The 14,536-nt window shown below is 47.1% G+C and overlaps 1 protein-coding gene across 5 annotated transcripts in view; it reads right to left on the bottom strand.

Annotated features, from left to right (window-relative positions):
- Positions 1–14,536, bottom strand: part of LOC121442200 (small membrane A-kinase anchor protein-like) — a 60,224-nt gene that overhangs the window by 12,443 nt on the left and 33,245 nt on the right. For 2 of the 5 annotated variants that reach the window (XM_041643666.1, XM_041643670.1), the window contains exon 1: positions 7,883–8,383. The exons of 1 other annotated variant lie outside the window; for it this stretch is intronic. The gene's annotated coding sequence lies outside the window, so the exon portion shown is untranslated. Of the gene's footprint in view, positions 1–7,882; positions 8,384–8,522; positions 8,601–8,880; positions 8,997–14,536 lie in introns of those variants that run through there. 2 more of the 5 variants (XM_041643668.1, XM_041643669.1) reach the window with 2 other exon arrangements.

Below are 14,536 nucleotides of genomic sequence, written 5' to 3'. Positions count from 1 at the left end.
ACCACTCACAAATGAGAAATTAGTGCTCTCCAAATAAATAAAAATAGGTAGATAGAGAAAAAAATAGTAGCCAAATGAAATACAAATATTGCCAACTGATTTTGGGTCCAGGCAGAGAAGTGGAGGGTGCAGTCTTCAGCAAGTGGTCTGAGAAGTGAGTGTACACTTGCAAAGAAAATAAGATGAACTCACAATAGTTTGTGGACTTAAAACCTAACACATCTATAGCACAGCACAACACACACACACACACACACACAAACCACCACCAACAAAAAAGCCTATATATGACTTCAGGATTGTTGGTGACCTTTTTAGGTCCAACACCAAAGGCGTGCTCAGTAAAAGACTGCTTGTTCTCATGAGAATTAAAAGCTCCGCTCTTTATGAGACAAATAAAATGAGATCAGGCACTGGCGTGGAGAAAACACTGTAATGGCTTAGATAAGAGCTATAACCCATGGGCTGGAGGGATGGCTAGGTGGTTAGGAGCACTGGCTCTTCTCCCAAAGGTCACCAGTTCAATTCTCAGCACCCACATGGTGGCTCACAACCGTCTGTAATAGGATCTGGTGCCATCTGCTGGAATGCAGGTGTATATACAGGGAACTCATCCCTAAAATATAAATAAATAAAAAGTAAAAAAAAAAAAAAAACAAAATAAAACAAAACTAAAATCCAAGTGTACAAAGAACTCCAAAAACTCAATAATAAAACTGAAGTATTTGATTAAAACATGCAGACTTTCCCCTCACTGTGGAAGACTCAGAAGGTGACTAAGCAGTTAAGAAAATCATCATATGGCATTAGGGAATTACAGGTTAGACCAGCGCTCAGATACAGCATAACCCAATAGAGTAGTGGACAGTCCAAAGCCCCAGATGGAGTTGAGTGTGGAGCGGGGTCCTCCTGCACGTTGGAGGTGAGAACACAGGTGATGTAGTCACGTTGCAGACAGATTAGCATCTTCTTACCCAGTGAACACACTCTTTCTCCACAATCCAACAACGTCACTGCTTGGCCACCACCCAAGTGAAAATGAAGGCCCACCCAGAAGTCTACACTCCGGTGTCTTTTTTGCAACTGCTAAGACTTAGGAACAACCAGTTAGCCCTCAGTTGCTGAGTGGATACACTGAGTGGATACACTGTGGTACATCTAGATAGCGGGACAGTGTTCAGCACTAGACAGAAGTGAGGTATTCAGCCCGTCTGAAAGGACTGCGTGCTGTGTCGCTCCGACTCTGACATTTTGGAGAAGGCAAAACTCTGGAGACAATGAAAGGCAGGGGTACAGGATGATGGATGGAGGTTGGCAGAAGAGACAGGTGAACAGTCGATTCTGGGGGCAGGGAAAGTATTTTATATTGCTATAATGCTGGGTATTACACTTGTCAAAACCCATGAATTTTATAAAACCAAGAGGGAACCCTAATATAAAGTGTGGACCTTAGGTGCTCATGGTGTAGCAAAACAGTTGTGAAACACGGGTGTCGTTCCATGGGGTGCCGGCAGTCTGGGAAGCTGAGAGATTGCAGTCGGGATGTCTGAGGACTCTGCAGCTCCCGCTCAATTACGCTGTGAACCCAGAACTCATCCCGAAATGTCTTTTGGAAATACGAACTACACTCTGTCTGTAAGAGGCGCAGTTTAAATATACATATGTATGTGACTGATAGTTTGGAAATAAATGAAGAACCATAACTTGGCAGAACTAAAAGGAGAAATAAGCCACAACACAGCTGGGAGATTTATATTCTTAGCAGGAATGGATTATGCAAAGACAAAATGAATCTATGTTTTAAGCATGGTCCACTGAACAGAGACTCAGAAATGAGGACATTCCTGTCACGTGCTTATGGGACATTCACCAGGGCAGACTGAGTAGAGGAGAGTCGAACAGAGGTCGAGACTTGAAATTCTACAGATATATATCCCAGTTGCCCTGGTATTACGTTTTTTTTAAACAATAAAGTTGTTAAATAAAATAAAATTGTGGGAAAACTCCCACGTATTTGGAAACGCATCATTGTTAAGTCACCCATGGGGTGGAGAGGAGATTGAAAAGGAATTAAATCTGTTTCCAGCTCAATAAATGCTACAATATATTAAAATCCTGAAATGAATCTTTCAATGTAAAATAAATTATATAGACTTGAATCCTTGTAGCAAAAACAAAGCTTAAATTGGTCACCCGATTTCACCTTAAACTAAAAAGGAAAAATTAATCCCAGGTAAGATGGACATAAATGATACAGAAAAGGGCATAAATCAATAAACCAAAGCAAGCAGTGCAGTTTAAAATGACCTAATAAGCTGGTTGTGGTGGCGCACGCCGGTAGGATTTGCTGAAGGAGGCAGAGGCAGGAGGATCATGAGTTCGAGGCCAGCCTGGGCTAAAATGACCTAATAAAACTGAGCATAGTGACAGGTGCCTGAAATTATACAGCTCAGGAGACCCAGAGTTTGAAGCTGTCACAGACTACACACAAGGAAAAATTATCTAAAAACTAATAATCAAGAAAATAACTCAGCCGGGGGTAGTGGCGCATGCCTTTAACCCCAGTACCTGGGTGGCAGAGGTAATCGAATCTCTAATCCGAGGCCAGCCTGGTCTACAAAGCAAGTTCCAGAACAGTGAGGACAGTTGCACCAAGAAACCCTGCCTCAAAAAATAAAAAATAAAACCAAAACAAAAAAACACACCAAGCAAAACCACAACTCAAATCTGTCAGATAGATGAACATGCAGAGAACAGCTAAAAGCTCGCTTTAAACTCTAGGTTGGGTTTACGGTTGGCTCATTTTACGTCACATTCTAAACCTCTCACAGGGTTCTGTGAAGCTATCTGCTTCACCTTGTGGCTTTTAAATGGGCTTTGCCTTGAATTAATGCAAGCCTACACACACGCATGCATGCACGCACATACACACACATCTTAAACATGTATGTATATTTATGCGGTATCAGTTTCCATGTAAATATACTTAATCAAAATGCGAATTCATTAAAAAAAAAAAAAGAAAACCTCCTTGAAGGAACGATGGAGATGGCTCAGTAAAGCGCTTGCCATGCAACCACAAGAATCCCAGTTCAATCCACAGGACCATGTACTTAACAGACAAGAGAGGAGACATGAAGACAGCATCCTGGCACTGGGGTTGCAGAGACAAGGTGAGTCCTAGGACTTGCTGGCCAGTCTAGTTGAACCCATGAGCTCCAGACTCAGTGAGAACATGTCTCAAAAACCAAGATGGCAAGCGACTGGAGAAGAGAACCAGTGTCCTTCTCTGGCACATTTACACACGCGTGTGCCCAAACACACTACACTCCCCGCAGAGGCATGCAAAATACCTAAGTTATTTTTTTAAAGTATGTCACTGAGTTTGTGACAGCATATTTGTCATTATTTGTCCTCTGATAATTCATCCAACAATTCCGTGATTTTTTTTTTTTGTAAGGATCCACGAAAACTGAATCTTAAATGGGGGATCTTTGTTCTGGGAATATTGAGAATCACTCACTTGGAATATAATAAATTTACAGGAGGATTCAACGACATGGTCAAACAAACAGACTCCACTTAATGTTCCTCTGCGTCAAAAAAGCAAAAGCTAGAACTTGCATAAATACAATCCGGACGTATCTGAAGGTCACCAACAGAACATCTGGCTCTAGGGACGCATACAGCGTGTGGCTGTCCACTGAGACAGCTCCTATGCGTTCATGCCTGGGGCCGGGTTCTCAGTGCTAGGTCGAGAAATAGCATGGCTAAGTGCAAGGATGATGTGTGAGATTCTGCAAGCCAGGTCCTCGGTAACCAGGTGGTTTAGTTTTACGTGCTAAAAAACAAGGCTCCACCACGGACATGGTAAAAAAAAAACACACACAAAACAACCAAGTGGGGATCTTCAACCGCCTGGAACCAGAGCTGCTCTGAGTCGCTCTCCTTCCCTTTTTCTCTGGAGTGTCTCCTTAACCTAGGAATATCAGATTATTTTAAGTGAGTTATGTCGTAAGACTGTCGTTATGAAAAGACGTATAAATTCAAGGTTGGCAGCCATCATCCGGGAGCCGGAAGTTAGAACTGTGACGTGCGCCTTTCTTTGGCTGTGAAAGCCTCTCTCGCGTGTCGTGTCGTCCAAGTCGATTGTCTCCCGTGGCCCTCGCAGGCTTTCCCTGGCCGCTCCCTGATGAGGGCAGATACTGAACTGAGTCTTAGTTCCTCCAGTCCCGGAGCAAAGTGAGACGTAGCTTCTCGCCAATTAGTGAAGAATGAATGATCTAGAACCTCAGACCCAATTCTCAAGGCACGTGGTGTCGCGTGTTGCATGTTCACGTGATTAAGCCTTTTAGCAGCTGGACTCTCAAGCACTCGCCCCTGACATAGGACAGCGAAAGAGTTTCTTTCCTTCCCTCTACATTCAATTCAGGCATTATGTTACACAGTGAAACCAATTCAGCTCCATCAGAACGAGTAGGGAGTGCAAACAGCAGGAGGGAATTAAGTGCTGAGCACTAAATTAACCTCCAGGCAGCAGTGTCTCTAATTCGGAGCCTTGAGAAGCAGCACCGCTCTTGCGCGGAGATGCAAGAGAACTCGGAGTTCAAATGCACCTGAACGCTAGGACAGAGACAAGAACTCGGAAAAGTTGGCTATTTCGAGCTTACGGATTCTTTCATGATGCCGTACTCTGTACGTCTTAGCTAACGAGTTATCACATCTGCTGCCTGTGGCGGATGGGACAGTGGTCCGGGGGAGGGCGGGCTCACAGAAACACATTTAAAAGCTCCGGACTTCGCACTCACACAACGGCACCTCCTCCTCCTCAGTGCTGGGCTGTTTTCAGCATCCATGTCCATCTCTGGCTTCTGGCCCTTCCTTAACTTGAAACACACCCCCCCACACACACACACACTCCTTATCTGCACCCTGCACCCTCTCCCCACTTCCCTACTTACACCAAAGACTGTCTTCAAGGATGGGGAAGCCCTATCTCCTCTCTACAAACTCCAGAATTCCCGAGCCTCTAAAATTCTCATGTCTAGACTATTGAGCTTGTAAGTGCTCTCTCCTGGTGAGAACATTCCTCATGGAGAACATTTTTTTCCCCTTTCCCTTTCTTTTCTTTGACACAGAATGTTTCTTTAAAGCACATGAGGAAGGATGTTTCTAAAGTATGTCCGCTCTCCAGAAACCTGTGTGTCTTCAGTGTTTTGCATGCTGGGCATAAGCAGTGGATTTCATGCTATTCGCTTTGTTCAGACTGTTCATATACAAAAGCTTCTGCAGAGTTGGAGAAGCGGACTCGGGTTAATGTTTACAACGTTCTGATGATACACAGAAGACACACCTCTACTCCACAGGACTCCCTGGCATCCCTGTGTCTCTGCCATCTAGATTCTTGGCTCTGTTTACCTTCCGCCCCTTGTGAAAAATGTGTGATTTCTCTACTCTTCATTTTAAGAAATGAATTCTTAAAATATAGTGTTTTGCATACCACAAGCTATCTGGAGTTATTTACTATTGCCAAAACTCGGAACTTATCAACATGCCGATGCCTCCAATCTGGTGCATATTCTGCATTGTGCATTTGCTATGGAACATGGGCCCTAGTTAGCAGAACCCTAGAATCCCAAGGCAGATGGTGCTTTAATTAATTAGAGAAGGAAAGCGGCTGTCCTCTGCCTTCTGAGCATCAAGCTGGCAAGGATGGGGAGAACTACAGGACAAGCGGAAGCGGTGAATGGCCCATGCCTTCCCGTTCTGATCACTCAGACGCTAACAACCGAGAGAACCCCGAGTCGTGAACACATGAACGTCTGGGAATCTCCCGAAAACCTGTGGGAAGGTCTCAAGAAACCACTCGCACGACTTGGTCCCAATGTTAGCATCTAATACTAAATACAGGAGAAAATGAATTAGAATTCCCAAGCCCTATAGATTAATTTGACATAAATCTCCAGTAAAATTAAAGGCATGAGCAGGCAAGGCTGGGGTGGGGCAGAGGTCTGTATTTCTACCAGTCGGAAGCTGACTGGTTCCCTCGGAGTCAAACCCGGAGGCTCTTTCCCCACAAGGCACTTGATTAAACTTTCCTTTCCTGAAATCCTTAGCGAAAACACGGACAGACTAGAACAGTTTAAGCGCCGAACTCCCTGACTCACTAATATCTGTAGGGACCCAACTAGATTGGCAATCTCTCTTCTGCCTTCCTCAGTTCTTTGGAGTTCAGCAATGGGCCTGAAAGTGGATGGCATTAGCCTCATTTTACGATCTGTGGAAGAGTGCATACCAGGCTTCAAAGTTCAAACCTCCAGAGCCATTTCTAGCGTGGCCCAGGCTCCTCACTGCGCAGCCTTTCCACCAGGCCTTGGGCTCCTAACTGTGCAACCTTCAGCACGAAAGGACCCGTGCTGGGCGTTCTCAAATGTGGAGAATTAACACAATGGCTGTCAGAATCAAAGTTGAAATGTTTCTGTTAAAGTGGAGATTAAAGGTTTAAAGAGAGAGAAACCAAAAGAGAGAAAGCGGTCCACTTAGGAAGCACGAAGCTGCACAATTTAAAGATTAATAAAGTTGACTTTTGGTAGAAAGTCGTGTTCTGACTGTTCACAATAAAACCGCTGTTTAATCAATTTTGGTTTATTCATTAAAGACAAGCCTGCTGTGGCTTCTGAGCACCTATATGTACCGTGTGAGTTAACGTTTCCCTCCTCACAGCTGCCAGCCAAACAGACACAACTGTCGCTTCAAGCCTTTCCTTTCTCTTTTCTCCTTTCTTTCTGTATTTTCTTTTTTTGGGGGGGAGGGGGGTGAGTGGGACGGACTGCAGATGGAAGTTTTAGATTTCCTTTGCAAAAAGAAGAATTCTTGCATGTAATTCCAGAAGCCGGGAGGTTCTTGGCTAGGGCAGGACTGAGGAGACACAGGTCCCCAGAAGCCCTTGTCAGCATGGCCTTGCTGACACAAACGGGAAGTTACCTCCAAACACACAGGGAGTTTTCTGACATAGAAGTGGCCAATCAAAACCTAGCTTCTACCAGAAGTGAGGTTTGGACAGTCTATTGAAATTAACAGGGCAGGCAGACCACTAGACGAAAGTACAAGAAAGTTATTAGAAAGAAGAAAAGGGTCAAATCTGAAGTTAGACTTTGTCCAGAACCATTCTGCTTAAATAACGTTAGTCCCCATCTATACGGGCAAGAGAGCTATCTCAGGAACCATAAACAACCTTCATTCGAAGGAAAACCAGATTATTTGCCTGCTGATGTTGCCACAGTAGAAATAGACGCTTCAATTCCCTGAAATTGTACCTCAAAATCTCCATCTGATATTTAGATGTAGCAGTTTCTGTGGCTAGTCACTAGTTTACAGTGTGGTATTACCGCCAATAAAGGACGGGGAGGGGTCAGACGGGAGACAGAAACTCCCTGCTTCTCAGAGCCTTCTCTGGCGGCTGAGGAACCTAAGGGTCTACTCTTCCACTTCTTTCTCATTTGCATGATTTCCCCTCAAGATTCAGCCTCCCACGGCTTCCAAGAGTACAAGGCATCAATACTTCGCTCGTCATGTGCCACTCAGCACAAGCCTGACAGGTTGGCGTGCGCCTGTAGCGGCCTTGACCTGAAACCCTTCATTCACTTTTCAGGTGGGAAGGGAATCGGCACCCCACAAAGAAATACTTGAATTTGAGGGCTGAGAACAAGATCGGGAGGGCGGAGCTAGCGGCTCAATTAAGGACCTGGGTTGTGAGGATGTATCCGGGACAGCTGTGAAATGTTCCATACAATTAACTCCCTCAACTCCAGCTTTCCTGGCTTGGAATGGGAAAAGGTCACAGCAACCGAGCAGGACACCCACCTCCCAGATGTTCACTTACCCTACACAGGGGCGGCGTAGCTGTGCAGCCATCGCGGGTCTGCACGGCCTCGGCGTGGGTGCTCGGCGAGCCTCATGCCCCTGGCCGCAGCCGGGGCTCCCGGGTCAGGAGCTGCTCCGGGCAAGGCGCTGGCGTCAGGGTAGGAGCTGCAGCCTGAAAGGGCGCTGCGTGGCGTCAGGGTGGGAGCGGCAGCCTGAAAGGGCGCAGCGTGGCGGGGCTGCAGGGACAGCGACTCCGCCGTCTCGTGAACGCCAGCTGGGTCAAGTTAGTGGCCACTCCCGGAGGGCGGGCGTCCTGCGGCCGTGCCCCCCGGCTCCTCCTCCTGAAGCCCGCCCTCCCCGCTCTACTTGCGAGTTCGCGGCCCTCACCGGGTGGTATCCAGCAGGTGGAGCCAAGGGAAGCGGCGGCTACTGAGCACGCCCTCCGCGTTGGTACCGCCAGGGGCTACTCCACCCAGCGCCAGAAAGATCCAAAGGGCTGGGCCACCGCTCGCACGCCGGTCCCCGGCACGCGATATATCCACGCGGCGCCACCTCCCCAGCGGGATCTAGATCATCATCGCCGAGTACGAAAGCTAAGTGAGCAGGCCGCTTCACTCTCCCGCCCCACCTCCCCGGAGCCACCTGGGCTGCGACATCACCTGATCTCCGTCCGCGTGGGAGCAGGCGCGGCACGCCGGGTGCTGCAGCTTGGCGCCGGCTCCGCAGGTGACCTCCTGCAGCCTGGCCCCGGCCCTGGCCCTCCCCGAGAAGGCTCCGCCGCCCTGGTGCCGGCTTAGCAGGAAAACTGTTTTGACCCCAAGACTCACCCCTCGCAGCTCTACCCTGCAGACTCCGCCCGACCAAGGACTTGGCACCGTGAGAGAGCGAAGCAAAAGTGCTCCGGAGTATTTACAGATATGAAAATGCATCCGGTCTTGCACTTTTCTATCCTCCCATCCACAACGATCGACACGCTTGTTTCTCAAAACAAAATATCCTGAAAGACCATTTTCTTACTCTCTAACGATGCAGGGACCTCCAAACATGGCCATTATTCAGTTAGACCTTGCTGTCGCTCGCTTCATGTGATGCCTGCATCTGTCTCCGAGATTCCCAGCGAGAGCAACAGCCCCAAGAGAATGACAAAAGAACCATTATTTTAGCCTGTTCCACAATGGATTGTCAATGCAAAATTCATGCCTCGAGGGAACCTCACTGACAACTCTTTTGGCTCCTTCGCATTACAGAGGAACATGCTGAGGCTGAGACCTGCCTTAGGAATGTGGGGGACACAGAACTAGGTGGATTCCTGGGAGTCCACAAGCCAGCCAATCCAAAGGGTAGTCTTCAGGTTCCACAAGGGACTCTGTCTCAAGGGAATAAGTTCAAGAGTAGTTGAAGACACCACCCGAGGGCTTCCTCTGGCCTCTGCATGAGCACACTCCTGCACCCCCCACAACTGCATGCACACACGCTTGCACCCCCTCACCTGCACGCACACTCCCTACATACCTGCATGCACACACTCCGGCACACTCCTGCACACCCCCAACTGCATGCACATATTCCCCCCACACACACCTGCATGCACACACCCCCATCTGCATGCACATTCCCACACACCTCCACACCTGCGTGCACACACACTCCCACACACACCTGCATGCACACACTCCCACACCTCCACATACACCTGCATGCACACACTCCCACACACTCCCCATCTGCATGCACATATTCCCCCACACACACACCTGCATGCACACACTCCCACACCCACGCAACCGCCATCTGCATGCACACACTCCCATACACTCCCCATCTGCATGCACATATCCCCCCCACAGCTGCATGCACACACTTCTCACACACCAGTATGCATACACTCTTGCATCTCCTACCTGCATGCACAACCCACACCTGAATGCAACACTCTCCCATATCTGCATGCATACTCCTGCAGCCCCACACAATTGCATGCACACACACCCACATCCCACGCACCTGCATGCACACACTCCCACATCCCATGCACCTGCATGTACACACTCCCGCACCCCATGCAGCCACATGCATCCCTACACACACACACACACACACACGGAAACCCTGAAGCCTATAGGCTTGCACCAGCAGGTTCTCTGAAGGTTCAGTTAAGAATCGACCCTGAGAACAGAGGGGTTGGGAAGCCGTCAGACCTAGGTCAGCCTGAAGAAAGTCGGGTGCCTTTAGTTTCTGTTCCGTGTAAATCAGCTAAGGTAACTTTTACCTGAAAAATACTGTAGCTCAAACATGTAAATTTTGTCATTTAGTGTGACCAATGGCATCAGAGTGTGAACATCATTAAATTGATTTGTTTGATAAGCAATTATTTTAATATACAGAATTGATTGTGTCTAGATGGTGCATGTATTCCCATACATTTCTGCTGAATAATTAGGATCCAATGCAAGGCTCTACCTTGAGGCTCAATTCCTGTAATATTTGCTGGCCCTTGCCTTTCTCAGCTTTAAGGTTCAGTCAGCCTGTGTTGCTATGATTCTAAGAGATCGCTAGGCCACACTCTGAGTGATGGGTGTCGGTCCTTGAGAGAAGAGAAAGAAAAATGTGGTTGTGCATCCTAGCTACTAGGGCAGAAGAAGAAAGTGGGTGAGGATGTCTCCGGCCTCCATCAGAAGGGCACCCCAGACGTGGGCATAAGGCTTTCTTTGTCTATGTGTGTGTACAAAGTTGGAGGGTGTGTGTGTGCACCTGTTTGGGTGTGTGTGCCCATGGCTGTGTGTAACAGTGTAACCAAGCTCAGAAGTCTACCTCTGCTCCTCTCCACCTTCTGTTTCCCTGAATCTTGGACTGGTGGATTTGGTTAGACTGACTTGTCAGCAAGCCCCAGGCTCCTCCTCTCTTCAGCACCCCCAGCCCCCAGCACGGGAGGATACAAGCACACTGTCACACCTGGGTTTTTACATGGGTGCACAGGGTCCCAAATCGGGATGTATGTTCACACAGTAACGTTTCACCCATGAGTGTGTTACCAGTCCCACATACATGTTATTAATCTTGGCTCTGTTCAAGACCACAGGGACCGTCTTTACTAAGAGTTATCCACACTTAACCTCCTGCCTACGAGTGAGGCCGACCGTGGAGGAGCAGGTCTGTCGCCACACTGTGACTACGAGGTCCAGAAGAAACCCTCCCTCCCCTCTACTTCAAGCTGTCAAGAACCTTAGGTCTGATAGGGATGGCCAAGAGTTTGTCTTTGAGCCTGTGCCAACGCCTGGAAGCCAGTTCTGAGGCTTCCCGGAGTTCAACACAGCCAGGCCTCTTGGCACAGCCCACTTCTTTTTTTGCCTTCTTCACATCCAGGAGCCCAGTTCCAAGGAGGTCCTGACAGAGGGAGCCTAGTCCTATCTCTGGACTGGATTGGTTTTGGTCAATATAATGAATCCAGATAAAGGTGGCTGCAGAGAAGGTGGCGCCCTCTGCTGCTGAAGCTTGAGACTATTCTGTTGTGAACTTTTCTTGCCACGATTTTATTCAGATTTGGAGGAGATCCCCAGATACCGCTGTGACTGGGTGACTGACACACTCTGTCGAGCACTAGGCTAGAGTTCTGTGATGCAAAGCTTTACAATTCAGGAGGAGAAATGGTGTGTTGATCCTTTAAAAATATTTATTTTTTGTGAATATGGATTTTTGCCTGCATGTGTGTCTGGGCATCCCAACCATGCCTAGTGCTTAGAAGAGGATGTCAGATCTCCTGAGACGGGAGTTCCAGACAGTTCTGAGCTGCCATGGAGACCGAATCTCTGGAACAGCAGCCTGTGCCTCCTCTCCAGGTGCATGGGTGGACTCTTCAATGTTTTCTGCAGCCTAAGAAACTGTGTGAGTGTAAAAATGCCGTCCGTCCTTCCTTCCTGCAGACTTTAACTCTTTCCACCCCTCCCTGTCGACCCTGTGCCCAAAGAGGCTTCAAATCTCAAGGCCAGCCTGAGTCACATGGCTGAGAGAGTCTTGTCTAACACGTTCACAGAGTCAAAGGCCAAAACATCACTTTACCTGATACTTCACAAGGGCCTAGGTGTGTGTGTGTGCACGCGTGTGCGCTATGGATATGAGACATTGCTAATACCAAAGAAATATTAAAATGGTCATTACTGCCAAATATACTATCTAGGTGCCATTGTTACACGCGCTTTGTGTTTTTTTTTTTGTGGCATGTGTGTTTCAATTTCCATTATCTCATTTCTTGCAGTATTAAAAAAAACGATTTGTCTGATGTTATCAACATAATTGAGTCTCTCCTTGGCATTCCATTCCCTTGTCTGTGCCCTTGCCCAGGGAGAGTCTAAGAAAACAGTTTTAAATTCTATTCAAGATTTCTCCTCCGAAATCAAATCAACTGCCAAATATTTAATAAATTGGCCCTCGGGTTTCAGATCATTCGGCGAAAGAAATGGTTTGCCTGTCTAGAAACGTTGTATGGTTTAGGATGCACCATGCAGCTGCTAACCCTTGATGGACCACGAGCCACTTTAACAGAGGTGATGATGACAGTTACTAGGCAAGACTATCAGGGATCCTTTTTGCAGTTCATTGCTGATGATAGTTCTTAGTCATTGATCACCTATGAACTGGGAACCACAATGGCCTTCTACATGCTATCTCTGTAAGTTGGGAGCATAACCCCAGCCCCTGGCATCCATCCCAGACCCCTTATAATAGTCCTGTGAAGTGGGTATCATTCCAGTTTCAAATAGGAGAGAATGGGAAATAGAAGGTCACTTCTGACGTGCAGTTGAACTTAAATATGAACCCAGGCCTGAGCCCAAAGCCGAAGAGCCAGCCTGTCTCCATCCCAGGCTTGAAAGCCACCAGGAAAGACAAAGTAAGTTCACTCCACTTAGGATTAGACCTCTGCTTCTCAAGGATTAGGCTATGTCCCACTTGTAACCTTAACCGCAAATGGTTCTGTGTTGCATGTTCCAGGAATGGTAATTATGTCTTTGTTTCAAAAGGTGTTTATCACTACCTTGCAACCCTACCTTGGTTTCAGAAGGTTATATGACCACCTATAACGACCTTTTTATAACTACCTGTTCTTATGACTACTTTGCTATTGCCTACCTTGCGACTATGTCTTTGTTTCAGGAGGGGCTACTTTGTTCTGCTTATCTTCTGCTCCTGTACCGCTGTCTATTTTCCCATCAAATCTCCCATCTGGACTCCTACCCCTAAGCTATGAAAGCCTTGTCTTCCTCACATCCAATGAGGACCTGTCAAATACCTCCTTAGGGGGAGGCAGCCCATATACAAGAATCAAAAAAAAAAAAAGCTTGCTTTTATTAATTTGACCATGATGATTTGGGTTAGTGGTCTTTCTCCTCCCATCTTTGGGATTAACTGAGCCAATTGCTTTTAATCTTTGGTTGCTTTGTGCTGCTTTCCAAGGCCTCAGCCATCCTTTTTCAGTAGCCTGTTAAATCTAGCCTTGGTTCCAAGCAGCAATCTCTCCCATCCAGCTCCTACATCCTCTGCTCACATGGGCAATAGCTCCTGGGCCAGTTTACCAGGATCTGAAAAGAAGGTGAACTGCCCCCAAAGCTTTGGAATCTCCAGTGGCTGGACAGTCGGTTTGCACAATTCAATAGAGAATCCAAAGTCAGGTGCAATCGCACATACCTACAAACCCAGGACTTGGGAGGCCGAGGGAGGAGGATCAGGAGTGAGTCCCATTGATACTGAAGCCCTGTCTCAACCAAACAGGAGGAAACAGAACAGAAAGCTTCTGGGAGTTTTCTGTATCTCCAAGCAAGGCTTTAGTCTATGGGTCTTCTATTTGAAATGACAGCAGTGATGGGGGGCTAACCTCTGAACTATGACAGACACATTTAGGAGATACTAAAGAATAACTGTCCGAAATGAATGGTCAAATGTCTAACAGGAGAAACAACAATCATGCATGCCCAGTGAGAAGTGAGAAAATGCCGATCAAACCATGGAACAAATATCTCAGATGGTGAAGAAGGGAATAAGTGTTGCTATCCTGTGCTGAAGAGAAGGGGAGGGGCATGAGAAGGAACGGGAGGAAGATGAATCTAAGTTACAAGGCATGGGGCCCATGCCCACCATAACAAATGATTTGTTAAGATAAATAGCAGACACTTTCAGAAAGAACCTTGATCAAAAAACAGTGTAATAAAAGTTGTTCTTGAATCCACAGATTTACAATTCATAGTGCAATGCTTAGCGTGAGTGTATGGTTAGTGGCCCAAACCAATCATGTTGTGGAAATCCCACCCGAAGGACAGTGGCCTGGGAGAAGCACGGGGAGGCTTCCCGTGCCTCACAAGCTGTGCCCTGCATAACTCACTAGTCTGGAGTTGTTTTTATCTCAGTCTTCCAAGATCCTTAGGTTTAGGGCAACATTGTTTATTAAGTTTGAGTTCTCATACTTCAAGGAAGAAGAAAAAAAGAGAAAATAAGAAACACACACACACACACACACACACACACACACGCCCTAATTATCAATGTATATAATGGAGCTGAAGACAAAAGAGAAAAGACCTGTGTCTGTTGAGTGAAGTCAGGGAATAGAGGAAGAAGAAAGTGGAAATGCATGAGGAAGTTGCACATTCTCGGAGCTGGAAACCTTTCTACACTGGTGACAGAG

This window comes from Microtus oregoni, unplaced genomic scaffold, assembly GCF_018167655.1.
Source record: "Microtus oregoni isolate MIOR12 unplaced genomic scaffold, Mior012 000087F_ref0000451, whole genome shotgun sequence".
NCBI classification, from domain to species: Eukaryota; Metazoa; Chordata; class Mammalia; order Rodentia; family Cricetidae; genus Microtus; species Microtus oregoni.
This window is presented reverse-complemented; position numbering and strand designations above follow the sequence as displayed.